The sequence below is a fragment of the Stenella coeruleoalba genome, assembly GCF_951394435.1.
Source record: "Stenella coeruleoalba genome assembly, chromosome: 19".
Classification (NCBI taxonomy): domain Eukaryota; kingdom Metazoa; phylum Chordata; class Mammalia; order Artiodactyla; family Delphinidae; genus Stenella; species Stenella coeruleoalba.
Window position 1 is genome coordinate 3,830,726 of NC_137165.1, and position 27,117 is coordinate 3,857,842.

At 44.0% G+C, this 27,117-nt stretch overlaps 1 long non-coding RNA gene across 1 annotated transcript in view; it reads left to right on the forward strand.

Moving 5' to 3' along the window:
* The first annotated feature begins 983 nt into the window (after positions 1–983).
* Positions 984–27,117, forward strand: part of LOC307177102 — a 185,748-nt gene continuing 159,614 nt past the window's right edge. The window contains exon 1 of the long non-coding RNA XR_013824975.1: positions 984–2,616. This is a non-coding gene — a long non-coding RNA (uncharacterized lncRNA). The remainder of the gene's footprint in view (positions 2,617–27,117) is intronic.

The window sequence follows — 27,117 nt, forward strand, 5'->3', positions numbered from 1 at the left end:
AAAGCAGATTCAGGCTGCAGTGTAAGCAACCCTGCCCCTGGGAATATCTTGTGTCTCTAGCAAGCCCCAATAGTAAACTAATAGGGTTTTCTCTGAATTCTTGTGTTCTTGAGCAAAGCCAGGCCGTCTGCAACTAGATACCACTAAAACCACATGCACACACACAACAACCGATCTGCTACTGATCCCTGATAGAGACAGAACATCTATCCACGGGACCTAGGTTTGTCCGTGGAGCCAGAACTGCAATTAATAAACGGGATGCTCTCAGACCCAACCAGCTCATAAGGTTCGGAAGGTTATTGCAAAATAGAAGTGGTACTTCTGCATTGAGGTGGGGCAGGTTCAAACAGCACAGGTGGCCCAGGTTGCAGAACCCTGTCACCTTCCTCTATTATACTGATGCCTCTCCCTAACCTTTGGCCTCACAGATCATTCTCTGTGTCTAGCTGGCAGAGGAGGAAAACTCCTGCTCTTAATATACAAAGGAAGTCAGCTCAGTAGGTTTGAACTCAAGTTCTGCACTAAAGCCCCCTTGAGGTGGCCCTGAAAACCAGAAATGAGAAGAAATCCTCCCAGTGGACAGAGCTGCAGGTGGCGCTCTGCGTGGAGAGGTCATTGGCCTGTGGTTGGACTATATATGGACGCATGGTCAATGGCAAAGAGCTTAGCTGGATTGGTCAACGCCTGGAAGAAGCAAGACTGGAGGAGGAGACAAGGAGATCTGGGGAAGAGACATGAGGTTGGATGTATGTGATTGTGCACCAAGTGTAATGCTTTTGTGTTATTTTATTCTACTACTAAACATCCGAGGAAGAGGCACTAAACGCTCAGCTGGCTGTGTTGACTCAGCCAGTTAAAGACAGGCAACCCCTGCCTTTGGCCACTCGGTTGTTTAGATCCTGAGCTCAGGAATGGGGTTGCCATGACAGCCGAAACGGAAGCTGTGCGCGGACTCCACAACCTTGTCTCCTGGTCACCGAGATCGAGACTTGCCGGGTTGGGTAATAGGGGCGGGGCAGGCGCGCAGCTGTTCGCGCGAGACCTTTTAACGCGAGACCTGGAGCGAGGCGGATAGAGGTGGAGTTCCGTCAATGGTCGGCCTGGGAGGGGTCCTCGCGGTGGAGTGTGGGGTGAGAGGTGGATCGAGGTCTTCTCCTCCAGCCTTGGAGCGGGCGGGTGAGCTGGGGTTCCCCCACCCCCGCCCCGGCTCCGGGCACAGGCTGGGGACTGTGTCCTGCAGAGCTCCAGAGCCCTCCCATGGCTGCCCACAGGCCAGGCCTAGGCTTGAAGCAGCGGTGAACCTCTCCCCATCCCTGCCTCGGCGACCTACCGGTGGCGGCAGCCACCCTGGGTCTCGGTCCACAGACCCCGCCCGGCCCCGTTTGGGTGGCCTGAGGAGCCTGCGGGCCGGCTGGGTCCTGGGCGCCAGACTCCCTCGGTGATGACGGCTGGGCACGGCCTGGGGACCTGGCCTGAGGGCGCCACCAGCTGAGAGCTGCCTCTTCAGCCGGGCCTGGGCACTGGCGGCAGGACCAGGCTGGGTGCCAGACGAGCACTCCCAGACAGGGTGACCGGCCCGCGCAGGGACCCCCTCCTCTTAGCCGGGGCTTGGACCTCGGAGAGTGAAAGTTGTGCCTTGGGACCTTGCCCTTTCTTGTCAGAACAGAGACTAGCATTTGTTTGGTGGAGATTGATAAGAACATTGTGACCAGACCGTGACCTGACCACCAGAACAAAGCATCTGCCGCCACGAAATTTGCAGCAACTAACGACGCCCCTCCCTCACCTTTCCTAGAAAAGGGTTTTGCTGAAACCTTTCGGAGAGTTTGGGGTTTTAAAGGCATGAGCCACCCATCTCCTTGCAGGACCCCGCAATAAACCTTTCTCTGCTCGAAACTCTGACAGTTTGGTATTGTTTGGTATTGTTTGGCCTCACTGTACGCTGGGCGCGTGGACTTGCGTTCGCTAACAATTGGACTTCTACTGCTGAACGTCCAATCTGCCAGTAGAAGAGACCAAAACTGAGTAAGTCTATGGTACCATCCCATCAATAAGGCCAGCCAGCTGCTGTTGACTGATCATTTGCCCTGGACCCCTTCTACTTTGGAAAAGACAGTTCATCTTCACTAGGATTGACGTGTATTCTGGGTAACAGTTTGCCTTTTCTGTCTGCATCATTACTCAGCCGGCACCGTTCCTCCCAAGGCTCACAGAGGGCTTGACCTTCCAGCATGCATTCTTGCATAGCATCTTGTCAGTCCAAGCGTGGGCAGAGGAAGCGTGGCAGTGGGCACATGAACAGGAGATCCACTGGTTTTACCACGTACTCTACCATCCAGAAGCTGCCAGATTGATAGGACAGTAGAATGGCCTCTTCAAAGTGCAGCTGAGGCATCTGTTTTGAGATGACACCCTCTAAGGATGGGGCGTTTCCTTTGGCGCTGGGTCGCCAGTCGACAGACCACATGGGTCCAAGAGCAAGCAGTGGAAGTTGGAGTACCTCCTACAACTATTATTCCCAGTGACCCTGAAGAATTTGTGCTTCCTTCTCCTGAGTCGGTGAGTCTCAAGGTCGTGGTTCCTGAAAGACTGGTGCTTCCTTCAAAGGACACAGTAAGTCCCACTAAGCTTAAAGCTACATCTGCCATGTGGCCACTGGGGGCTCTCTGTGCCAGTAGGTCAGCAGCCAAAGAAGGCAGTTACACATTAGAGGGGTGTAGCCTGATCATCAAGAGGAGGTAGAATTCCTGCTAAATAAGGCAGTCATGGGGGTGATCGTTGGGGTTCCTCTTCGTACCCCCAGCCCGGTTATACCTGTAGATGGGAGAAGTGAAGAGGAAGATCAGATCAGTTAAAGCCCTGAGATCAATTACAGCTGCAGGGGTGTAATTCATGCTGTTCTTGCAAGTGTCCCCAGAAATTGTGACCAATCAGGATCCCGGAGAAGCTGTATCCAGGGGGAGAGAACTTAGAATCAGAAGCACATAGAGCTATAGTGGTGGAAGGGGTGGGTGGACTGTAGTGGTCGCTCTTGGTGCCCGACCCAGATTCCCTTTACTGCTTTGTGGGCTCATTCATCACCTGCTGTCGGTGCCTGTGGCTGGTGGTTCACACCTGTGCCCCTGCCCATCCTCTTCCTCTGGCTCCCATGTAGCTGCTGCCCGTAATGTGATTGCCACTTTGATGGGGGCCACTGTCCTCCACTGTTGACCCTTCCTTAGGGTTTGGAAAGGGACCTAGCTCTCCTTGGCCTCTCTGAGCACAGCCACACCAGGCTGTGACTGTCACCCAAACTTCAGTTTATATCTGGGAAAATGTCCTTCCTCATCCCCTGGAAGTCGTCTTGTTTCCAGACCCCAAGGAATTCCAACTGTGTCTTCAACATGTTCTCATAAAGTGTGGTATAGTCAGCCCCATAGGGACAGTATTCACCCAGGTGACCCAGCATCAACTTCAGTTCAACTGCTGTGAGGTCACAGCACAGTGATTCTCAACCAGGGCTGGTTTTGCCCCCGACCCCTGCCCTGAGGTGGACATTTGCAATGTCTGAGCACATTTTCGGTTGTCACAGCTGGAGAGGAAGATGCTCCTGGAATCTAGTGGGTAGAGGACCAAGGATCCTGCTACACACCCCTCACTGCATAGGACACCACCACCCCTGCTCCCAGTAAGGAATTATCTGGCCCCAAATGTCAGTAGGACAGAGGTTGAGAAAGCCTGATCCTTCCAGCTATCGCCTGGTTTTCCAGTAAAAGTCTGAATAAGAACATGCATCCATCTCTCAAGAACAAACAAGACATTTTAGGCACAGAGCAGTTTATATCTAATTTAGGAAAAATAAATTTCCAATTCTAGGTTAATCTTGTTCCTAAAAAAGATTTAGTTTGTTTATTTGAACAGGACTTTCAACATTGCTCAGTGCAATTAGCTCACTGATTCCAGGAGGACATTGGTTATGTATTTGCTTCAAATCTGTACTGCTAGAAGGGTGTATCTTCTCTAAAGATAACTTTTACCTCCTGCCTTAAAGATGATAAGAGCTTGCCACCTGCCCCCAGAACTGTTTTTCAGCTTCAAAAATGCAAACATATGGCCATATGTATCCACTCTACGTAGAAAAGTACCAAGTACCCATTCTATGTAGAAAGGCAATGCATGCATATAAGCAAATTCACATACACAAACGAAAAAACACTACCCGTAACACATTGATCTTTCCTACTAATCTCTTTCTACAGAAGACACACACATCAGAACTGACATATTCTAAAAAAAATCTTGGAGAGGTAATACGTAGTAGTCTCTTTTTATTATTTATATTTTCAAATTGTGGTATGAATTATTTTTTGCCCATAAGTTATTTAGAGAAATACTTTAAAATGTTCTGTTTCTATGGCTTAATACTTTGATCATTTTTAGTTTTATTTTATTCTGGTCAGAAAAGGGCATAGGAGGGGACGCTGTATACTACTTTTTTTTTTTTTTTTTTTAAGAATTGGAAACTTTTTTGTGACCTGAAATGTTCTAATTTTTTTTAAAGGCTATATTTTATGAATGCTGAATGTTAATTGTTATTATTCATTCGTAAGAGCCATCAGTGGTGTCTTATTCAATGAACTTTGTTATTTCTGTGTATGCACTTAATTTCTGCTTGTTGATCTGTCATGAATAGAGAAACATGTTACTATCTCCAGCTATTATTCTGTGCCCATTTTGTAGGAGTTTTGTTAAATTTGTCTTGCTATTTTATTAATCTCGTAAATGTTGGTCCCAGTCATCAAAAAGAAGGGATTTTGCTCCCTTCCGTGATTTTGTCTGAAAGTTGGTGTCTGATATTTCGGCTTGTAGCCCTCCTTGCTTTTGTCTGAATTTGCCCAGAGTACCTCCGTCCAATATTTTACCTTCAGCATCCCCCCTACCTTTGTCTGGGGTATTCTCTCACAGACAGTGATTGGCTGGATTCTGGAAAAACAACCCAAGAGCCTTTGCCTTTTAAGAGAGGCACTTTACATCAACGTTTATCAGCACAAAGGGCCTCTCTCATGTGCTGACATACAGTTTCATACTTTTAAAATATTGTTTTGTGCTGTTTCATTTGTTACTCCTGTTTGCCCTATGGAACATGTTTTCTTTGCTTTTTACTTTCTTTGATGTTTATCTTTTAATATTTAAAACCCCTCTTTGTCCTTCTGTGAGCTCATTCTCAGAGTCAGAGTGTACGTTCTCAGAGGGTACCCAGCTCTTGAGTACACAGCCCTCCCTTCTTCCATCTCCTCGTATTTCTCGGCCTCTGTTAATATTAGCTGATGTTTTAAACAGATTTTTTTTTTCTTCTGTGAGATCATGAATTTTACATTATTTTTAAAGGAACAGATGTTTAGATATTAGATTCATTGTTACGACTAGATTTACATTTATCCTGGAGGGAGCTAGGTATAAAAGGGCCAGAGTTCTCCGTAGTTTTTAGTGCTGAACACATCACATTTACGGGGATGACGCCCCCATTTCTGAGCTTGAAATATTTTAGTGTCCCCCAGTAGTTGGAGACAATTTTCAAGTAATTGTTTTCCGTGGATCTTTTTCAAGCTCTTGTTTAATAAAAATATCTTGAAATTGTCTCCATTTATAAAAGACAACTTGCATCTCAATAGTTTTCGCCCAAAGCTCTGTAGGTGCCTCTTCATTGTCTTGTAGCATTAATGCTGCAGATGAAAAGTTAGTGGCCAGCCTGGTTGTTTTTTTCCCTTTATACATAACCTTTTCTTTTTGTTGAAATACGTTCAAGGTATATGAATCCTTTTACTTTAGAGGGTACTCTGGAATTAGGTGAACATTTTCATATTGTTTTGCTTAGGACAACACAGAAGCTTGCATTCTATATATAGATTTTTTTAAACTTTAGAGTGTTAAAGATGGATTTGTATTTTTCCTTTGATAATTGCTTGTGCTTCATTTCTTCCAGCCTTTTCTCCCTTTGATTGTCTCTCGTGGTCCTCTGTATCTGTCACTTCCTTTCTCATCATTTCCTTTTGGACTCTTCCCTCTACATCCTCTGCATGGATTTAATTCCTTTTGCAGCATCGATTATGTCTCCTTTTTTTTTAACTCCCCAAAGTGTAATTTCTAGCAGGCTTTTTTTCCAGTTCTGCTCTACTACACAAATTTGACAGCTTTTCCCTCTGCTGCTATCTTGATCTTTGAGCCTCATGAAGAAATAGAATTTGCAGCCACTCCAGCCCCGGGCTCTTCCCGTCTCTGTGTCCTCCTCCAGTCCTTTTCCTAGCTAGACTCTTCCTCTTAGAATACATCGCATATAACCAGTCATCCCTACCATTTTCTGCCCAGTGCTTTTGGAGATTTAGTGTCCAAATAGGTTTTAGAAAGACAGGGGGTGAGGAAGCGGGGAAGGGGACAGCTGGACTCTTTTTAAATTTTTAAAATTTATTTTATATTGGATTACAGTTGATTTATAATGTGTTAGTTTCAGGTGTACAGCAAAGTGATTCAGTTATACATATACATATATCTATTCTTTTTCAAATTCTTTTCCCATTTAGGTTATTACAGAATATTGAACAGAGTTCCCTGTGCTATACAGTAGGTCCTTGTGGGTTATCTATTTTAAATATAGTAGTGTGTATATGTCAGTCCCAAACTCCCAATGTATCCCTTCCCCCACCTTTCCCCTTTAGTAACCATAAGTTTGTTTTCTGTGTCTGTGAGGCTGTTTCTGTTTTGTAAATAAGTTCATTTGTATCATTTTTTTAAAGATTCCGCATATAGGCAATATCATATGATATTTGTCTTTTTCTGATTTACTTCACTTAGTATGATAATCTCCAGGTCCATCCATGTTGCTGCAAATGGCATTATTTCATTCGTTTTTATGGCTGAGTAATATTCCACTGTATATATATATGTGCCCCATCTTCTTCATCCATTCACCTGTCGATGGACATTTAGGTGGCTTTCCTATCTTGGCTATTGTAAATAGTGCTGCAGTGAACACTGGGGTGCATGTATCTTTTCAAACCATGGTTTTCTCTGGATATATGCCCAGGAGTGGGATTGCTGGGTCATATGGTAGCTCTATTTTTAGTTTTTTAAGGCCCTCCATACTGTTCTCCATAGTGGCTGCTCCAGTTTACATTCCCCCCAACAGGGTAGGAGGGTTCCCTTTTCTCCACACCCTCTCCAGCATTTATTATTTGTAGACTTTTTGATGAAGGCCATTCTGACTCGTGTGAGATGATACCTCATTGTAGTTTTGATTTGCATTTCTCTAATAATTAGTGATGTTGAGCATCTTTTCATGTGCCTCTTGACCATCAGTATGTCTTCTTTGGAGAAATGTCTATTTAGGTGCGGGGACAGCTGTACCCTTTTTCTCTTTTTTTGGCTGCGTAGGGTCTTTGTTGCTGTGCACAGGCTTTCTCTAGTTGCGGCACACAGCCTTCGGTAGTTGTGCATGTAGGCTTCGGTAGTTGTGGCGCGTGGGCTCAGTAGTTGTGGCGCACGGGCTTAGTTGCTCTGCTGCATGTGGGATCTTCCCGGACCAGGGCGCGAACCCGTGTCCCCTGTGTCGGCAGGCGGGTTCTTAACCACTGTGCCACCAGGGAAGCCCCGGGACAGCTGTACTCTTGATGCCTCAAAAAGAGCCTCTTGTGTACCACCCCCACCCTGCTCAAAGTTTGCCCTGCTCCTGGACCACTAATGGCTGCCTTGTAACTCAAGGATTCCTTCCAGCTCAAGCGTGAGGTTGCTTCCTAGTCATGGGAAAGACTTCATTTAAAAACCCAAACCACCCACTGTGCCAACACAGTTGCCTCCCGAGACTTTTTGGAAGACTGCACAGGGACTGTTGCTCAAATGGCATTTTAGATGAGGGGTGTGGTCACTGTCCTTTGTAGAAAAGAAGATGAAATCCCAAACTAGCTGTGAAAACATTCATATAGGGCGTAGGAAGTTTCCCAGTTGAAGGAAAATTTACAACCAAATTACTGGAAAAGCAAGGATAAGGTTGGTCCTGAGAAATACATGGAACCAGGGATTTACCACTGCTAGAACTTTGTCTTCTTTCTCTGTCTTCAGATGCCATTGTTTCTCTCTCTCTCTCTCTCTCTCTCTCTCTCTCTCTCTCTCATCTCCTTTTTCCCTCTCAAATCTGGACCAATCAATCACAGCCAGGAAAAAGGGATAACTGAGAAAATGTAATCTTCCATGGGAACCATGTATTTAAAAGTGGAATAAACAGTTTGGACAAAACAAAGTTTACCTTCCAGAATAAGTGGGAAGAAGATTAACAGACAAAACATGTCTCCACGACATCATCCCCTCCCCCCTTTCATTGAAAACTTACTGAATGAAACAGATGTATGTGCTTTAAAAAGTTAGATAGCTTGTGTTGGTCATAATAAAAATCAGTAGCCCGTTCCCAATCCTATCCCTGCCCAGAGCCCTGCCCTCACGACAACAGCTTTCAACTTTTAACTGATTCCTCTAGACTAAACCTCTGTATTTCCAAATATTATATTTATACCGTTACATTTCACACTATCATAATTGTAGACGTCATCTGTTAACTTTTTTGTTGAAAATGATCATTCAATTCTCTTACACACTTACATACATATATTGTCCTTTGTCTACTCCCAGCAAAGTTCAGTCGTACTTTTTGGTTAATTCCATAGTTTGAACTTATGTTATTGTAAAAAGGTAAGTAGTATTCATTGCTGACCCAAGTAATGTACTATGCATATATTTTCTTCTTATACAATGTTTTCTCCCTCTAAGTTCCTAATTACCTTATTTTTTCATTTCTTTATTTTTAAAATACATCTTTATTACTAATTCTTCCGAAGCTAACATGATTAAAACACTCTGAGTCTTACCTTTCCACATGGTCAAGGACTGGTGCTCAGGAAAGCTCAGAAATCATAGAAATGATGTAATTCTGAAAGGAAAGCCTTTCCGGGTTCCTCAGAACCGGAAAGAATTGATCTTTTGAGATTCCCATTGATCACGTGTATCTCTCACATCACGGGGACCTTTCTGCCTCACCATAGCTATTTGTCTATGCGTCTTATCTTTTCTCCTGGACTTCTTTCCCCTTGAGGGCAGGGTCTATGTCTGATTCACTGTCCTTAGTATTCACTGCAGTATGATAAATCTAAATGAGGGAGTGAGTGAGTGAACTCTGTCATCCACTCTGTAGTATTTTTACATTTCTTCTGTGCCCCTATTGACTGAGTACATTGGTGCTGATGGAGTGAGATTGATTTTAGTGGACTTAACTGTACACTGTGTTAACACACTTAAGAGAATATCATATAAAGGAAAGTCAGGGACTTTCAGTAACTTCTTTAATGAGTGGAAGAACTGGGATTCAAAGCCAGGTCTGATTAGATCCTGGACCCTACCCACCACCCAGTACCACATTCCAGGCTCAGTTCCATGTCATAAAGCACGTGGTCACTCCTTAATCGTGTATGTGTTCCTTGGTCACGAAGACATTTTCCATTTCTATCCCAGGAATGCCAACCCTCTTTTCTTCCATACAACTTCAAAGTCCATAATGTTGAAAAACGAATATTCTTGAATTCTAATCAGATTTCATTTTGAATGGATGTTTGTATTCCATCCGGAAGTTTCAAAAACAGTGTTTTCTGTCTCTGAGCACGGGGTGCTCTGTGTTCACTTCTATTACAGATTTCCTAAGACAACTTCCTGGATTTATAAAGGCATGAAAGGATTTCTCTCCAGTGAGGTATGGCCCAGTTTAATATTGTTTTGCATTAGGAAATCCCTGAAGACAAACACCTGCATTCTAGGTCGTTGTGGGAAGCAGCCGTCCCGGAATGAAAACAGCCCTCAGCCTCCGGCGGCTCGCTGTCGAATCCACCAGCAGAGGGCGCCTGACCACCAGTAATGGTGGCAGAAACTTTCCTAATGGGTTTGGGGTTTTATTACCTTTTACTTCTGAGCTGCCAATTAGTAGCAGAATGTGCAAAGCCATTTTCGCTTCATTTCGCAATTGTCTTGCATTGTGCAAACGAGAATGCCTCCCTGCCAGAGTTACAAGTAGTGGCAGGGATCTGGGGCGGGGTGGGAGGTGGGGAGAGGTTCAGGAGAGAGGAAAATAGGGATTTCCCTGTATCGCAAGGACTGGAATGAATTCTATGCAAGATGTTGTTCCTCTTGGCTTGGTGTTCATCTCTAACAATTCAGCCACTGGCATGTGGCTTTCTCAGCTATTTATAAGGTCTCGTATGTGAAAAGATCAAACGTGTTTGTGTTTAACTTTCTTTAACATGTCTATAGGGCTTACACCAGATGCCATGGAATCATATAACTTCAGACTGTTAGCAGAGATTCTTAAAGATTATTTAGCGCAATAGTCAGCGTATAGATGAGAAGACTGATGCTGAAGAGGCAAAGGCTTGGCCGTGGTCCTCCAGTTAGTTTAGAGAAGAGCAGGTATCGAAACCCAGCTGCTGACTGCACCCCTCAAGACCTTCCATTTAACACTTCTGATCCCAAATTCACCTGTAGCCAGTACCTGAGTGAACCCAGATCTTAAAGAGAGAGCCACTGGGGCAACGAGATTAATTTAGGGAGATTTTCAGAAAGTACAGTAGGACTCACATGCTTAGACCTGGGGTAAATTCAGACCTGGGGTTTAGGTTGGCTCCAGTTTACGTAGACATTCGACCCTTCTGGATTCTCATGTGTGCCGTTGTCCTTCTTCTGGGTTATCATTTTCTACTCTTCTCTACCCCAGGCCACCTCCAGGAGACAAGATTTTAAAAGGCAGATTCACAGTTCTTCCCAAGATTCACCAAATCCTATGTGAGCTGGCCACTAGCGATGAACCGATCTGCCCTGCCCCCTTCCTTGCCTCTTTACCTCTTGGGTGTGACTCTCCCACACACCCACCCCTGCCGTGGCTGTTGCATTACCCGTTCCCTTTGCCTGCAGTTCCCTTCTCACGTGGCTGGGTCTTTCTCCTCCAAATTCGCCTCTTTCTCCGTGAAGCCATCCTGGACCAGTGGATCTAAGTAGTCGCCTAACCACTCTTAACCCATCACCTTGTGGTGATTACTTGCATCACCTTTATAACCCACTTGGTAAAGTTCTCAATTTTGCACTTTTTTTTTTTTGTCTCCCGCCCACTCCTGTCACTAGAATTCACTTTCCATGAAGGCAGGGACCTTGTCTGCCATGTTCTCTCTTTCATCCCCAGCCTTTTGGACAGTCTCTGACCCGTGACAGGCACTCAAGAGAAACGGCAGGGAAATGCCAATCAGAGTTGTGTGCAGGAAGCTGTCCTCCAGCCTGTCAGACAGCATCCCAGAACCACTTTCTTCGCAGAGGGAATTAAATATCCTCATGGTCTTTGGAGGCTTCTTTTCTTTGAGCAAACTTGAGGTTGCAGTCGGCGCCAGCCCTAAGGTCTGGATGGCTGTGGGCTGGACCATCTGGGGATGACTTGCGTTCATTGCCTCTTTCTCAGGACTCAGCGATTCCCTCATTAAAGTTGACTCCATCATACGGCTCTCTATTGGGCAGGGTCATAGGGGAGCATAGACAAGTTGTGGATGAGGCATGGGGACATTAGAGTTCAGAAATGTTGGAATCTGGAAACGGGCTTTAAGGGAATGAGTAAAGGCAGCTTAATGAATTAGTCTCATGGGACTGTGGACCGTCTTGGGGCATCCAAGGTATGTGATGAGGTCTGCGCACTGGGTAAAGCCAATGCAATCGGGATCTAAATGAGCTCCTTTGGGAGGGCAAGTTGAATAAATCTCCTTCATCCCTCTTAAAATAAAACGTAATGTTGTATCATTTGGAAAAGTGAACACTTTCCTTCTGTCTGCTTCATGTCTAATACTTAATGGGACAGCAGGTGTGGCTAAACTAGGTGTCAGGGAGCTGTCGGGCGTGGGCGAAATGGGAAGAAATTCTACTGCACATAAATGTCTAGTCATCAAGATCACTGCCCCCCTCCCCGTTCCATACCAAGGGGCAGAGAAAAAACTGGAGTCTCTGGGTACGGTGAGGGCTGCAGAAATTGGCATGCTAAGTTCACCAATAACTTGTGCTGGGGGCCCCCCTAAGTGCTTCCTGTAACTGGTTTTACGTAATTCTCACAACAGTCCTATGAAGTGTTAGTTTAGCACTTTGCAGGTGAGAACAGAGCCTCAGAGAAATTTCAGGTACATATCCAATGTCCCTGAGGTGGCGAAGCCATGATTCAAACTTGGGCCTCATATACTCTGATGCTCCGTCCTCATCCACCAGCCGTGGAACCCCCAGAATGCCTTTTTCTATAGACTTTTATGAAACCCTAGAATCTTAAGGGGTTATTACTGCTCTCACACTTAAACAAACAAAAACACGTGCGTCACCCAGACTAAAGTCTGCATGCTGCTTAAAATGTTGGCGATACAGGCCTTGTGGTGATAGGAGATACCGCATTTCCTTATTTTCAAGCTTGAAAACTCATTAGTTCAAGTTTATGACTTCTTTTATTTGTTTATTTATTTAGCAAATATTAGGTGTTTAGGCTGGGTGTCAAGCCCAATGCTGGACACTGCCAGTAGATTAGTAGAGAAGGTCAATACCGTTTCATGCTCTTAGGGAGCTCACAGTTTAGAATTCTCATTGGAGGGAAATAAATAAAGGGAATACATTCCATACTTACATCGCCTATTTTTTTTTTTTTTGGCTCACCATAAAACTACCTCATCCTTAGCAGAAGTAACTGAAAAATGGCTTCTGCTGTCACATTGGCCCTGGCCCTTCTGTTCTCCGACTTTTTCTGGTATCAATCACCAGATTCAGAATAAAAGGTTGTCCTCAGGGGTGGGGGACCTTTGACAGAGAGGAAGGCAGATGGATGACTTACCCACCAGCCCTGAAGTCCACCCTTGACCAAAGACTCTGATGACAAGGCCCCCACTTGACACTACTCTTCATAGGGCCACAGAGCTGGGGGGGGTATCATTTTATTTTTTCAACATCTTTATTGGAGTATAATTGCTTCACAGTGGTGTGTTAGTTGGTGCTTTATAACAAAGTGAATGAGCTATACATATATCCCCATATCCCCTCCCTCTTGTGTCTCCCTCCCACCCTCCCTATCCCACCCTTCTAGGTGGTCACAAAGCACCAGGCTGATCTCCCTGTGCTATGCGGCTGCTTCCCACTAGCTATCTATTTTATATCTGGTAGTGTATATAGGCCCATGCCACTCTCTCACTTCATCCCAGCTTACCCTTCCCCCTCCCTGTGTCCTCAAGTCCATTCTCTACATCTGCGTCTTTATTCCTGTCCTGCCCCTAGGTTCTTCAGAACCATTTTTTTTTTGATTCAATATGTATGTATTAGCATATGGTATTTGTTTTTCTCTTTCTGACTTACTTCACTCTGTATGACAGACTCTAGGTCCATCCACCTCGCTGCAGATAACTCGGGGCGGGGGGATCATTGCAATCACTTAGTTCAGCTACTTACTGCAAGGTCATAGAGAGGTGGTCAGCCTGTCTATTCTTGACTATTTCCTGTGACGAGGGGTTTACACATGATAAAGCAGCCTCTTTCATTGCTAGTTGATGCTTATTGCTCCGTATATAGAATATAAGTCTGCTTCCTGGACTACTCCAGGCAGAGTTAATCACCCCATGCACTTTGTGCTAGCTTCTGGAGAGTTCTTAAGAGAGATCGTTTTAATTCTTGACTCGCTGTGAAGGAGCTCCTTGATAAGGTGGGAAGGTACTTGAAAACTGAAAAGTACCTATCCCACTTACATGAGTGAAAAGGGATAATTGCTGTTTCTGAAGTAATGGAATGGAAAATATATGTAAGAACAATATAAATGGATGTTTTATTGAAATAAAGAATTGAATCTGCAGTCGAAGAAATCACTTTAAGGAAAAATTTGACATATGCAACCAACAGTAGACATATTCAGGTTATGCTGACAGAACTCGATGCTAAAGGAAAAAAACAATCTAGAAAAAGATGTGTCTAGGAAAAAATATTATGCCATCTGCAAATCAGAAAGTCATTAGGCTGATGTCAGGATTCTCCACAAATAACACTCAACACTGTAAGAAAATGGAGCAATGTCTACAAATCTAAGAGAAAGAAGTATGATTCAACAATATTATACCCAAGTAGCTGGTTCAAGAATAAAGGTGAGAAGCAGCCTTCCTCCAGCATGAAAGAACTTGACTCCCCCTTGAAAAAATAACAAATCTTCCTTGATGAAATTCGGCAACCAATGATGAACGGAGAAGCGGATAGCTACCTATACCTCTGGTAAGTTTCCAGACCTAGAAAATGCCTGGTTATAAGACCTTGCCAAGTTTTATGAAGATTGTGTGGCAGAGTAGGGATGACCCTAGACCCAGTCCTGATTCTACAGCCAACGTACCTGTGTCCAAGAGCGTGTTCCTTAACCTCTGGGCCTTAGTTTCTCCAGCTATGTACTTTCCATGTTCAGGGAAGGAAATGACTGTACCATCCCCAAATGATCGTGCCATTTCTCTTCCCCATCAGATTCTGCTTCTGCCCATCACCCTGGACTGATGCTCTTTTTTGATTCTCTCCCTGTTAGCGATGTTTGGGACACTGCACAGTTGGTCATCCCTCTGGTCACTCTACTGCTTAGGCAAAGCTTTTGTTAAAAGCCAAGGCTTATTCAATCGAGGGCTCATCTTGCTGGCAGTGACATCATTAATCATGGACTTGGCCGGGCAGCCATGCCGGGACTTGCTGAGCCCCAGCAGCTATATTGCTAGCAGAAGGTTATCCTGCGAATTGTGATGTTGCTTCTCCTTTGTGGGTTTTCAGCAGAGGGAGGTCGTTCAGAGCGAGGGCTTTTTCTCTCCATGGTCCTTTTCCTCCACCTTTCCTCTGAAGAGGACACATGCCGTATCTGTCACTCCCTGGACCTCCTACCACACTGAAGAGAGAACAGCCATCACCACCATGGCAGCAGCACCCTGCTTCCAAGATAATAGAGATGAAAATGGTGAGAGGAAGGATGTGAGAGTGGGTTATGACAGAGCTGCCTATTCTTGGGGCTCCCGTAAGCATCCTACGGTTCTTTAAATCAGAGCACGTACACTGCCTGTCTGCTTATGTGTAGACAGTAGGCAAAGTTCTGCATCTCATTTGTATCGCATCTCTAGCACTGCATTCCTGACCCAAAAGAGTACGATTCATGTTTGCTAGATAGCTGAATGAATTGAGGCCAAGGCAAGGGAATTACAGGGGGAGAGTTGGAGGTAAGAGACGTAGGTGATGGGGGACTTCTTGATTCCTTGATACCGGTAACTCATTTGTTTGACCCCGTATACGTGACGGAGGTGGCTACAAGGGGCACACCCAGGGTCAGATCCTAGCTCACCTTTGTCTTAAACCTCCGAGCTTCCCCACACTCCCTCAACCCCCGCCAGCCAAGGGCATGGATGCAGCCCACTCCCCACAGGTTTCCTATGGATTGGAAACAGTCTGTTTGTGACTCAAGCTTCTGACTCAGCCTCCTTGATACCCTAAGCCATCCTCTGGTGCAGCTGCACACGTCACCCTCCAAGTGGCAGCCCGGCAACATGCTTCCTGTTTATATCGCTCACTTTAGAGCTAGCGTCCCAATCTTAAATTTCCACTGGCTCACTTGTGGAGCACCCTCTGGATCAGACTCAGTTTCTGTTCTCAGGGGACATCGTTCTGACCTCTGACTCGGCTTCCTTGTGGTACTTCTAGCTACTCATCGCCTGGTCCTTTGGGTTGAGTAGCTCACCCTTCTTACTGGGGGTTTTTCCATGTAGTGATGGCATCCAATGAGACAAAGTGGATAGAAAAAAGTGTATGAGTTTATTATTTAGAGTGGTCATAGCCGAAGTCAACAGGAAATATAATAGGTCAGTAAAAGCGCATCATATGAGATATATCCGAGCAGGACCAGTTTATCCCCTTGTATGTAGAGAACTCAAATTCTCCCCTTCCTAATCTCATCTTTAGTCTGTGGTGCAAGTCTCTCCTCTAATCCCCCCCCAAGATCTTCCCCCCCCACCACCCTGAGGTGCAGCACGCTGGACCATGATGGCTCCCATGACTCTTTATCACATTTGCATGGGACTCTTCTCACCACCATAGAGAGGAAGGGACATTGAAAGGTAGCCCAGAGTGACGCACACATAGTGGGCTTTTGGCCGAAGACGTAGGGCCAAGTGTTCACACTCTGACTCTGTTCTTGGGTATTCCCATGCCCACAAGACAGGAAGTGTTTTGCAGCTTCCTCTTTATTTTCCTTTTCCAAGAAGTCTTGTTAATAACCTAGTCTGAGCTCCTAAGTTTACCAACAGTCCATTTTATACCCATCACCCAAAACGTGATTGTTTTTTCCCTCCTCTGATTTAGTAGATTCATCTTCTGCACAGTTCGAGCCATCCAGCATTTATTACCTCTAATTCCGCATGAGTTAAATTGCAATTTTCTTCATCCTCAAAACAAGAACTTTCCCCAAATGTGACTTTTCTTCCGATGATGCCGCTACTCTGCAGTTTCCTATGATAGAAAACTTAGAGTTTTCCTGTTTCTTCCTTTTTCTCTAACCCCCAGTTCCAGGCAGCCACTTGGCTGTCATACATTTTCTTGAAATTTCATGGGTTTACCCTTTCTCCAACACAAGCCTAATTTCTCTGGTTGACGAACACATATACACGTGGACACACATGACACCACCACCGTCACAACCACCTTATGCGAGGGTTAGCGAACTTTCATTCCTGCACACTCTTCACTTGCCAAACCGTAATATACTCTTTCCCTCAACTTCCGGAAACCTTGCCTTCTCAAACCCCTAGTCAACGCTAAATCTCCAACAGCATCGCTCCACTCCTTCTTGCCTACTGAGCACCTCCATCAGGAAGCTTCTCTCAGTTGCTACTTCCTGACCATGTCGCCTATGCTAATTTCTCCTTTCCTTGAGCTCCTGTTGACATCATGGCCTGCCTTTGCTCTTACTTGTCTTGGAACCGTGTTTGTGGGTCGACTGGTCCATCTTCTCCTCTGATGCCCTAAAACTCTGACAGCGTGTAAAACATAATCTGGCACTCAACGTTCTTCAAAATTTCATCTGTCTCGTTGCCCCAAGACAGATATGGGCAGATGCACGTGACTTTGTAAAAATTCAGAACGGGAGATTCTGTACGGAAATTTATTCCTTATTTTAATCTTTCGAGCCACTCCTGAACTCTGCTTTGGGAAATGCCCCCTGTCTACCTTTCCGCTGCCTAAAGGATTCCATTCTCCTCGTGATCTCAGCCCACCGCCACCCCTTCCTTGCTGCTCATCTGATTTCCAGCTCAGCTGGGACGCCGCACCCTCCCCATCTTCCTCAACGACCTCTTCATGACTGAGCCCCGTAAGAGCCACACACACGAACAACAGCTAATATTTATTTAGCTCTAACTATGTGCTCAGACTGTGTTAAGCACTTTCTCCCATTTAATCCTCACAAAAAAACCCCTCCGAGGTAGGTAAATGTTTTCTGGAAGGAAACCACAGCAGGCCTGTGCCACTTCCATGGAAACAAAGGCTGTTTTCAAACACTGTTAAGAGACTGTTTCTATCCTAGGCTTTCAATGACCTGGATTGTCCATGTGTGGAGGGAAAAAAATGTGAGAGAGAGAGGAAAAAAAAAACAGGCGGAAAAAAAATATTCTAGGAGAAGCTCTTCTTTTAATGCACTGGTTAATTAATCAATTAATTTTGGGTTACGCACAGGCTCTTGTGAGGCTATAATTAGAAAAAAGCAGGTCTTTGTGCTTCTGGAGAATGTTCCGATCCTGGAAGGTGCAGCCCTTTGCTGCTCAAGTTTCCTTTTTCTCCCCAAGACCCGTCCGTAGGTATTTCAGTGTTGAATAAACAGGCCTGTGCGCTGTGTGCCCGGCTCAGGACGCCCTGCTGAGAGCATGTCCTTAATGACAACAAAGCCACACGTTTATTCTGCCCTGACCCCACTGACCCCCAAAAGTTTGTTCCCTCAACTGGGTCTCCTTGGCCCTTTCATGCGCCTGAATTCCCTACACAAAGCCCTTGTCACATCTACAGGCCTCTTGAAGCTAAACTGGGATGGGAAGAGAAGGGGAGTGGAAAGACGTTGAAAATAGCCAAACCTTGATCCTCCACCTAAAAGAAAGTGCGGGCATTTGCATGTGAAACCATTCGCACACATTTCAGCTTCCTCTTGCCCACACCCACCCCCATCTTAACACAGTCTTTTCTAAAATCCTGAGAATTGGGGCCCACATCTCCATCCGAAGGAGCTGATAGGTCAGCGCAGATAAGAAACCCCACTGTGAAGAAAGCTCTTTTCTCTTCCTTACATGCGTCATTATCAAAAGTCTTAAACATTTATATTCCACATGGAAGGCTCTGGAAGGCGGGAGAAAGGACACGTCTGTCTTTCCAGAGGGCATTTTATTCGTGGTGTCTCCCCACTCCTTGTCCTGCCCCCCCCGCCCTGTTTTTTTATCTTTGATCTGCTGAGGCAGGATTTCAAGGAAGGATGACATCACTGGCTGTGAAAAAATATTTTGTGTTATGCTTCTCATCTTTTCATGATCAAATGCTTCCCTGCCACTCACGCCCCACAGGAATGGAAATGGCCTAAGAATTCGGGATGAATTGAGTTATTTCAGAAAAGGAGTCTGTGCTAGTGAGCCTCTTGTTTTTCTTTCTGTCATGAGTTTTCTGTCTTCAAACCCAGTGTAATGAGAACGTTCCCCTGAGAGCGAGAAAAGCAGATAAAGAGCTCTGAGGGTGCGTTGGTGTTTTTCCACATGTCCATTGAGGGGAAAAAATTAGCTCAACAAATGCATTATTTTATTTGCATTTGTATGTGAACCTCAGTGGACTCACGTGAATCTCACATGTTAACCTCTGCAGCCTTTGACTGTAGGAGTCGCCTCTGAAGATACATAATGACGGTGAGAATTTGTGATATTTGAGAGAATTTGTGGAAGATATGAATTATAGATTGAAGGAGGTGTTCTAATCAAGGAGAAAGTCACATAATATACATTTAACTGATTAAAGAGAACAATTCGGTGGTATTTAGTACATTCTCAATATTGTGCAGCCTCTATCTAACCTCACCACCTTATCTAGTTCCAAAATAGAAACCACTTTATGTTTCTATCATCACCCCCAAATAAAATCCCATGTGCGTTAAGCAGTTAATCCCCACTGTCTGCCCTCACCCCGGGATACAGGCAGTTTCCAATCTGATGTCTATCTCTATGAATCTATTACGAATATTTCATATAAATGAAGTCATATAATATGTGACCATTAGTGTCTGGCTTCTTTCACTTAACATAATGTTTTCAAGACTCATCCATGTTGTAGAATGTATCAGTATTTCATTAATTTTTTTGGCCAAATAATATTCCATAATTTGTGTATCTATTCATCTGCTAATGGATATTTGGGTTGGTTCTACCTTTTGACTGTTGGATTGTTTTGACTTTTGGGATATTGTTTTTCACTATCGTAAACAGTGATGCTATCAACATTTCTGCACAAGTATTTTTTTGAGTACCTATTTTCAGTTCTTTGGGGTGTATACCTAGGAGTGGAATTGTCAGGTCATATGGTAATTCTATGTTTAACTTTTTGAGGAACCACCATGTTTTCCGCGGTGGCTGAACCATTTTACATTTCTGTCAGCATTGTAAGAGAGTCTTATTTGTCTGCGTCCTCACCAACACTTGTTTTTTTTGTTTTTTGTTATAGACATCCTAGTGTTTGCAAGTGGTACCTCACTGTGGTTTTGATTTGCATCTCTCTAGCGACCAGTGGTGTTGAGCATCTTTTCTTGTGCTTGTTGGTCATTTGTATGTTTTCTATGGAGAAATGCCTGTTCCACGTCATTTGTCCATTATTTAATTGGGTTGCTTATCTTTTTGTTCTTGAATTGTTAAGAGTTCCATATAAATTCTGGATACTAGACTCTTATCAGACATCTGATTGCAAGTATTTCTCTCATTCTGTAGGTTGTCTTTCACTTTCTTGATAAGGTCCTCTGTTGTACAAAAGTTCTTTTTTTTTTTTGCGGTACGCGGGCCTCTCACTGTTGTGGCCTCTCCCGTTGCGGAGCACAGGCTCCGGACGCGCAGGCTCAGCGGCCATGGCTCACGGGCCCAGCCGCTCCGCTGCATGTGGGATCTTCCCGGACCGGGGCACGAACCCGCGTCCCCTGCATCGGCAGGCGGACTCTCAACCACTGCGCCACCAGGGAAGCCCATGAATGATTCTTATTCATCATTTCAGCAAGAATCCAGCTTGGGAGGAATTAAATATATGTGTCCAATTGCCGTCTCTCCCTGAAATCTGTCCCACAGCTCTTTCATTCACAGTAATCGTTCTCTTTGTTTAAACTATAGAATTTGGTAGCTTTCACATTTCTGGGGGTGGGGTTGGTGGTGCTTTATATCACTTGTGACAGCTCTGTTCTCCTCAAGAGCACTGAACCCTTTTGCTTTGAGTAATTAGTTCTCACATCTCCCAAAATAGGCTTTCTTCCGAGATTCTAAGAGTCTCTATCACGGGAAATTCTGTTTGGACAGGATGTACATAAATATGGCTTTCCACGTGGTCCTTTCCTAATACTGGTGATAGAAGTCAAAGAAACATACACCAGCAATCCCTTCTTGAAGGTACAAGGGCAGCGGTGAAGACATCAGTGCAACAGAATTATCCCAGCCCCCCGCAGGAAGCCCCGCTTACGTATTCACATCCATCCATAGATCCGGATAACTCTATGATGAGGCTCTGGAACACGTAGCCCCTACCCACTGGGATTGGCTTCTCTCCGGATCAATCTACGTTGCTGTTTCGCTGGTTTCATAATAGAGGTCACCTCAGTAGTTATATGTCACGTAAACACTAAAGCAATGGGGATAGTGAAAAAACACTTCTACTTAACGCCGAAGGCGAAATTCAGTTCACAGCCAATTAAAAGACCCACATACAATAGACATGCTGTTTGCTAAAGAAATGCTTTTGGTGAATCTCCTTCTACTTCCCTTTGGCTACGTATTTGGCGACAATCAGAGTTTGTCTTCTCAAAAATGTGCCACAGGTGAAAAGTACTTGTCCTTACAAAATAAAGTCAAGGAGAGAGTCCATTTATTTGTAGCCGTAATTTCACCTAGTTCTTGTGACAGTGACTTCAGGAGACTTTCTCATGGGGTCATCCTCCCCTGAACTTCGTGTCCTTGATTTACCCTCAAATCCTCAGCCTGATCCCCAGTGGACACCTCCTAGGTCTGTTATTTTCAGCTCACTTATGTGTCTAACTTTTTCATGTCCATCCTGATCAACACACATCAAGATATACCTGTGCCTTGCTATTAGTTTTTGAGTGAAAAATTGCTAACATGATCGACTCATCCATGTTGGCCAGCAAGACCTCCATAGCATTTGTGGCCAGTCCAAGTCATAAAAAAGAGAGTTTTAAGACTGTGAAATCATGGTCTGGATTTTCAAACTCTTGAAAACCTGTTTACTCATCCATTTCTGATTGCACTCCCCATTTAGAGAGCAGAGACTGTTTTATTATACCTAGGGAGACTCAACTCAAGTTACAATTCACATCCGGGTGCAAAAATGATAGGTACCATGCCTCGTCTTTCTTTGCTCAACTCGATACCTAAGATTATTTCTCACAGAACCTACTTCATACCTTTACCTCTGGATTGGCTATTCTTTTCCCATCAGCTCTTGGTCCTTAAGAGGAAAAAAAGGGAAACTTTATGACTGGACTTAGGCTGGATTTAATTTAAAAACAGATTCTCTGAAGCCATCTGAGGCTCCGTTTTGGCTGTTTTAACCTTCCAGGTTTTCTCACCTGGGATCTCTTTTCTCCTTGTGCGGTCCTTGGTCCCAGGGATGTCCACCAGGTCAGTGCTCATCCCGACCTCTCTTCTCTTTCTGTCCTTTTCCCTCCTGGCTCAGATTTTTACAAAACTCACTCTTTCTTTGGCTTCTTTTCCCACCTTAGTGCTGCTCTTGTCTGTTTCTGCTCTTCAAACTTATGTCCACTTTTTGCTGCGTCTAATCCAGAGTACCCAGTATTATTTAGCCATGTACAGGATGAGTTTCTCTGTTGTCCATCTACAGGATGACTCCATATCAATTTATATTTAAAACAACATAGGTTTCCGCTATTACCCACAGTAATACCTGCCAGTTTTGCCTCAATAGTCACCAAATGGGAGTGGCTGTTTTTACTCAGACAAAATAGGACCTTGGTCTTTGGACTGAGGGTGGAATACACCAATAGTTAAGAGAAACTCGTGCCCTGGATTGAAAATTAGGCAACACGTCATTGTCTGCTGTGTACAAAGCTCTGTCTAGGGACCGAAGGCATATAAAAAGCTGTAAAAGACTTCATATCTCCCTTTGAGACATGTATGCTCCATTGAGGAGATATTTATGGAGGAAAACACTTTAGATTCAACCCCATGATTGTGATTATCTAATATTTGAAACGTGTAGGACTAGAAAAGTAAGGTCTGCTTACTAAAAGAATGGAAGCTGCTCAAGGAGAATGTAAATAATGGAATCCTTTAAAAGAAAAAAAAAAAAAGATAACTTGGATGCACACTGACTGAAAGTGATGAAGAAGAAAGGCCAGAGCTCCAGAAGGTAGCCAGCGAGGGCGGCCAGATCTGCCCTCTAAGTTCGGTCAGATATGCACATAAAGCCTCAACCTGGCGACACCGAGCAAAGTCTGGCATCAAGTGACTTCACAGCTTCTTAGATATCATGCGTTGCTCCTCTACTTGCTAACAAGTGGGGTGGGTGTGGTCAGGTTCCCTTGTGGCTAGGCTATCAACAGAGTCCAAAGTATGGAGAGTCTGGGATTGAATGAGCTCATAGTATCGGCAGTGAAATCAAGAAAGAGAGTTTTAGTTATAAAGGCGGTTGGCATGATCCAACCTCAGCTCTCTATTCACTCGTTTATGTCCAGGATGTGAAAGGGGGTATGAAAATGTGCAGCTCATCCTGGGAGGTGCTGGATATTGAAGGCATATGGCAGGCGAGGGACAGGCGAATCTAAGGGCAGACAGCGCATGTGTTATGACACAGAAAATCTCAGATGCAACCGACACAGAGCAACCCTGTTATCTACGGTTAAAGGAGAGAACCCATAGAAATAAGTGTAGGACAGCGGATTCTGGAAAAGTAGAGGGGCCAGGTGGTGAAGCTGCTGCTCTTCTGGTAAAAACACAAATGGGCATATGTTTTTGTTTTAGTGTAACCTATTCTAGGACAGAGGAGGTACATGAAACAGGTGAACGGATGGTTTATCAAATGAGAAAAGGAGGCTGAGGAAGCGATGTTTAATAACAAGGAGCTGCTTACAAATACATGTCTATAAGATGATAAAGTCAGGAGAATGAGGGGTAGAGAAAGAAACCTTCTAGAAGCTGTTTTTCATCCCCTGGGAATGAGAGAGAGAGAGAGAGAGAGAGAGAGAGTTCTTTGAGGACCTGTTGAGTATCTGTGCATTTGGGGACAATGTAAGATGCTCGTTGCTCATCAGGGCGTTCACCCTAAATTGTGCAGTGAGAGGTATACGGTTTCTGGGAGGATGTATAGAGATGACCCTGAGTAAGACAACACAGCCATCATGCATTTTGTGTCATGAAAAAAAAAAAACCAAACTAGATTTTTTATCAAACAATCAATAACATTGAGAAAATTCGACAAAATGGAAAACAGTCTTTTCTTCGTGTTATTTTACCTGAAAAGGAAAGTCAGTCTGCTCTATCTTTCCCATATTGTCACTTCATCAGTTTTCCTTCACACCTGACAGGCTCACAGTACGTTGTTTCTTATAATAGCTGGAGGTTATAGACATTAAATGCTTTTAAAATATTAACTTAGTTACTAGGGCTGTATTCAAAGAATCTTTTTTTCCTCTTTGAAGACTCTTTGGATCACGTAGTCTTCATGAAATCTTTTGTATTTTTTTTCTCCTCCAAACCAATGGTAAACGTAAAAAAAAAAAAAAAGAAAATTCCTTCATTTTCTTTTGTTACTTCTTCGCACTAAATTTCTTTTGTGATTTGGTCCTGCAAGCTTCTTTACTCCGACAATAAGGCTTTTCTCTAGGGAAACAAAAACAATAAAAATAACTTTTTAAATGTTACATGCAAGACATTGAAAACGAGGTTTTTAAAAGGAGAAAGGATCTGGGATACACGGAACACAATTCCTCCCAGGGCCATTTGCATCATAAAATGTAATTCATCAGCCATTATATCTGCTTGGTTCTCCAACTGATGGACACACTGATTGCAATAACCAGGGGACGCGGCTATTCATGGTGCGTAATGAGCAAATTTCTGAGGCTCGCTGCCAGTCATGGGTCAGGCAGAGGTCTGGAATTCCCAAAAACTCAGACACCTAAGCAACAACACCACCACCTTGCAAAAAAACCCCAACGAACCAAACAAAAAAAATACTCTCTCCTTTAGTCCCAGTTCTATCTGAATTTAGGGAAAGTCGTGATAGCTCTTTAGTCCTTTCTTATCAAAGGTAGCTTACATAAGAGTTCAGACACTTCTTTCTGTATAACGAAGGGCATGGAATAGTGGAGTTTGAGCGAGAAAGATAGTCCTTGAAGAATTGAAAGGCTTGAGCTCAGAGTCTAAGTCGTCCTTGAAAAAAGTAAATCCTCAAAAGACTAAATACAGTTACTAGTTCATTCCCAACACTGAAGTTCGTCTGAATCAACTACTTTTTTCCCCTCTTCTCACCATTGGCTTAATATCTAGACTGTGTAAAGACTTTAACTGCATATCATCATAGACAGACTCTAGAATTTTAGCAGAACTGAACAGGAATTTGTGTGTCTACACATCTAATTCTGGTTTCCTCGGTTTAACTTATGCAAACACCCAGTCTTTCCTGCAGCTGTAGGTTATTTTTGTGGACTTCATTAATTTTTCCCCTTTCTAACCTTGTTATAGAGGGTTAACTTGACAGCATAGAGGCTGAAGGTTAAGAGGAAATGTTTTTCTAATACCTTGCACATAGACTTACTTCTAGGAGCACATATTTTTATTCCTGGTCCTGGTGAACTACCATGAGTAAAGAAGCAAAAAATTTTTTAAAATCCATTTTATTTCTTTTGGTAGAAAAATTCTCCATCTGTAGTTGTTAAATCAAAAGTCTGATGTGGATGAAGTGAAATATGTCCCTAAATGACTCCAAAATTAAAGAAAGATTTACTTGATGTTTCAAATGGATTTCACAAAACTTTTAAGGTTTTGCAAACTATCTTCAGAGTGTTGTTCTACGAACATGTGGAAGCGTGTGCCCATGTGCATGTCCGTGCGCGCACGCACACACACAATAAGTATGTACCTGGTTGACTTAAACGGTCAACTTAGTTAAAGAAGAAGTCATTTGAAAAAATAGCTTGACTGGTTTTGTATTCTGAATGATTAATAAAAATTCTTAAGGGCATTATTTTGAGAAAAATGATATAGATTCATGCCCCGTTGCTAGAAGTTATAGGGCTTCCATTCCATAATCTGAGATTTTCTTTCTTCCCCAAATTTTCTTTTAAGGGTTTTTAAATCAATGGAGTTTTCTTTCTCTGGTTTCTTTTTTAGTGTCTTATCCTCAAAATGAAAATTATCTCCTCTTTTGGGCATTTAAATCTTACCTCTTTAAGGCATTGGCTGACAGGGTCCCCAAAGATTGCTTCTTTGTAGAGACAACTGCTCCAAATGCCCCTAGATTTGTTTTTGTCATTATGCAAAGGAAAACATAAAAGAGACAAGTGAGTCCTCAGTGCTTTGGGACATTTATTGATCTCAATAAGCCTTGCTGGAGGATGAGCTTCAAATGAGAAGTCGTCCTCGGAAGGCGCACGGTTTGTCAGGACCAAATGCCTTTGAACGTGGGAATTAACCCTGCGTTACTGCATGGATGATCGATGTTTTCACTCTGAAAGCACTGGGGCCCCTGTGGAATTTCTGAGGTCCAGCGGTATCGGGACAATGATAGTTCCGGCGCCATTGATTTTGCTGTGAATTGGGTTCATGTTGCAAATATGTGCCATGTCAAAATGTATGTTCTAACAATACCCGAAATCAGCAAGAGTTCTCCCTTAGGCAGCATCACCTCACCAGGCTAAGAGAGAAACACTCCGGTGGCGAGCTTTAGTCTTCTGTGTACACCACCTGTGTCTTCAGCATGCAAATCAGCATACAAATTTATTCATTTTGGGGGAGAGACTAAATTCATTTCTCTATCGATCGCGATTTTCTGGGCTGAAGAGAAAATCCAGATCGAGCTTGTTTAAGCAGAGAAGGGAATTGATTGGGTCAGGGAAACGGATCTGTAGAAGTGCAGCAAGCTTCAGGCACGGCTGGAACCAGGGCTCCAGCTACTTCTGTAGAACACCACCTCCCTGCCCTGCTCTGTGTTGACTGCATTCCCTCACAGTATGGCCACGAAGTTGACCACAGGCAGCTGTGGCTGACACGTTGGCAGTTTGGTAATCCTCGTGGAAAGAGAATGTACCTCCCAGCACCCCCAGCAAGAGTTCCATGATTGATGGGCTCACTTTAGGCCTGTGTCACCCCTGGGCAGGGGGTAGAAAGGAGAGTACAGGGGACTTATGTGTGTGGGGTATGACCCACTTGAATCTCATAAACAGATTATTTCCCCACATGGATGCCATTCTGGAAGTTTTTAAAAATCCCATTACCAAGCTTCTAATTGCAGGGAACTTTATACCATACTCAGCTTGTTCCTTTTTAGCTTTTAATGAAGCAGTTATGAAATTTGAGTCTATATGAATCTATTAATTTGCAAAGAAGGAAATTTGTGTAGGCCATATTTTCTGACAGTCTAATATAATTCAAAAGTCATATTTGTTGCATTTTTTTTTTTTTTTTTGCGGTACGCGGGCCTCTCACTGTTGTGGCCTCTCCCGTTGCGGAGCACAGGCTCCGGACGCGCAGGCCCAGCGGCCATGGCTCACGGGCCCAGCCACTCCGTGGCATGTGGGAT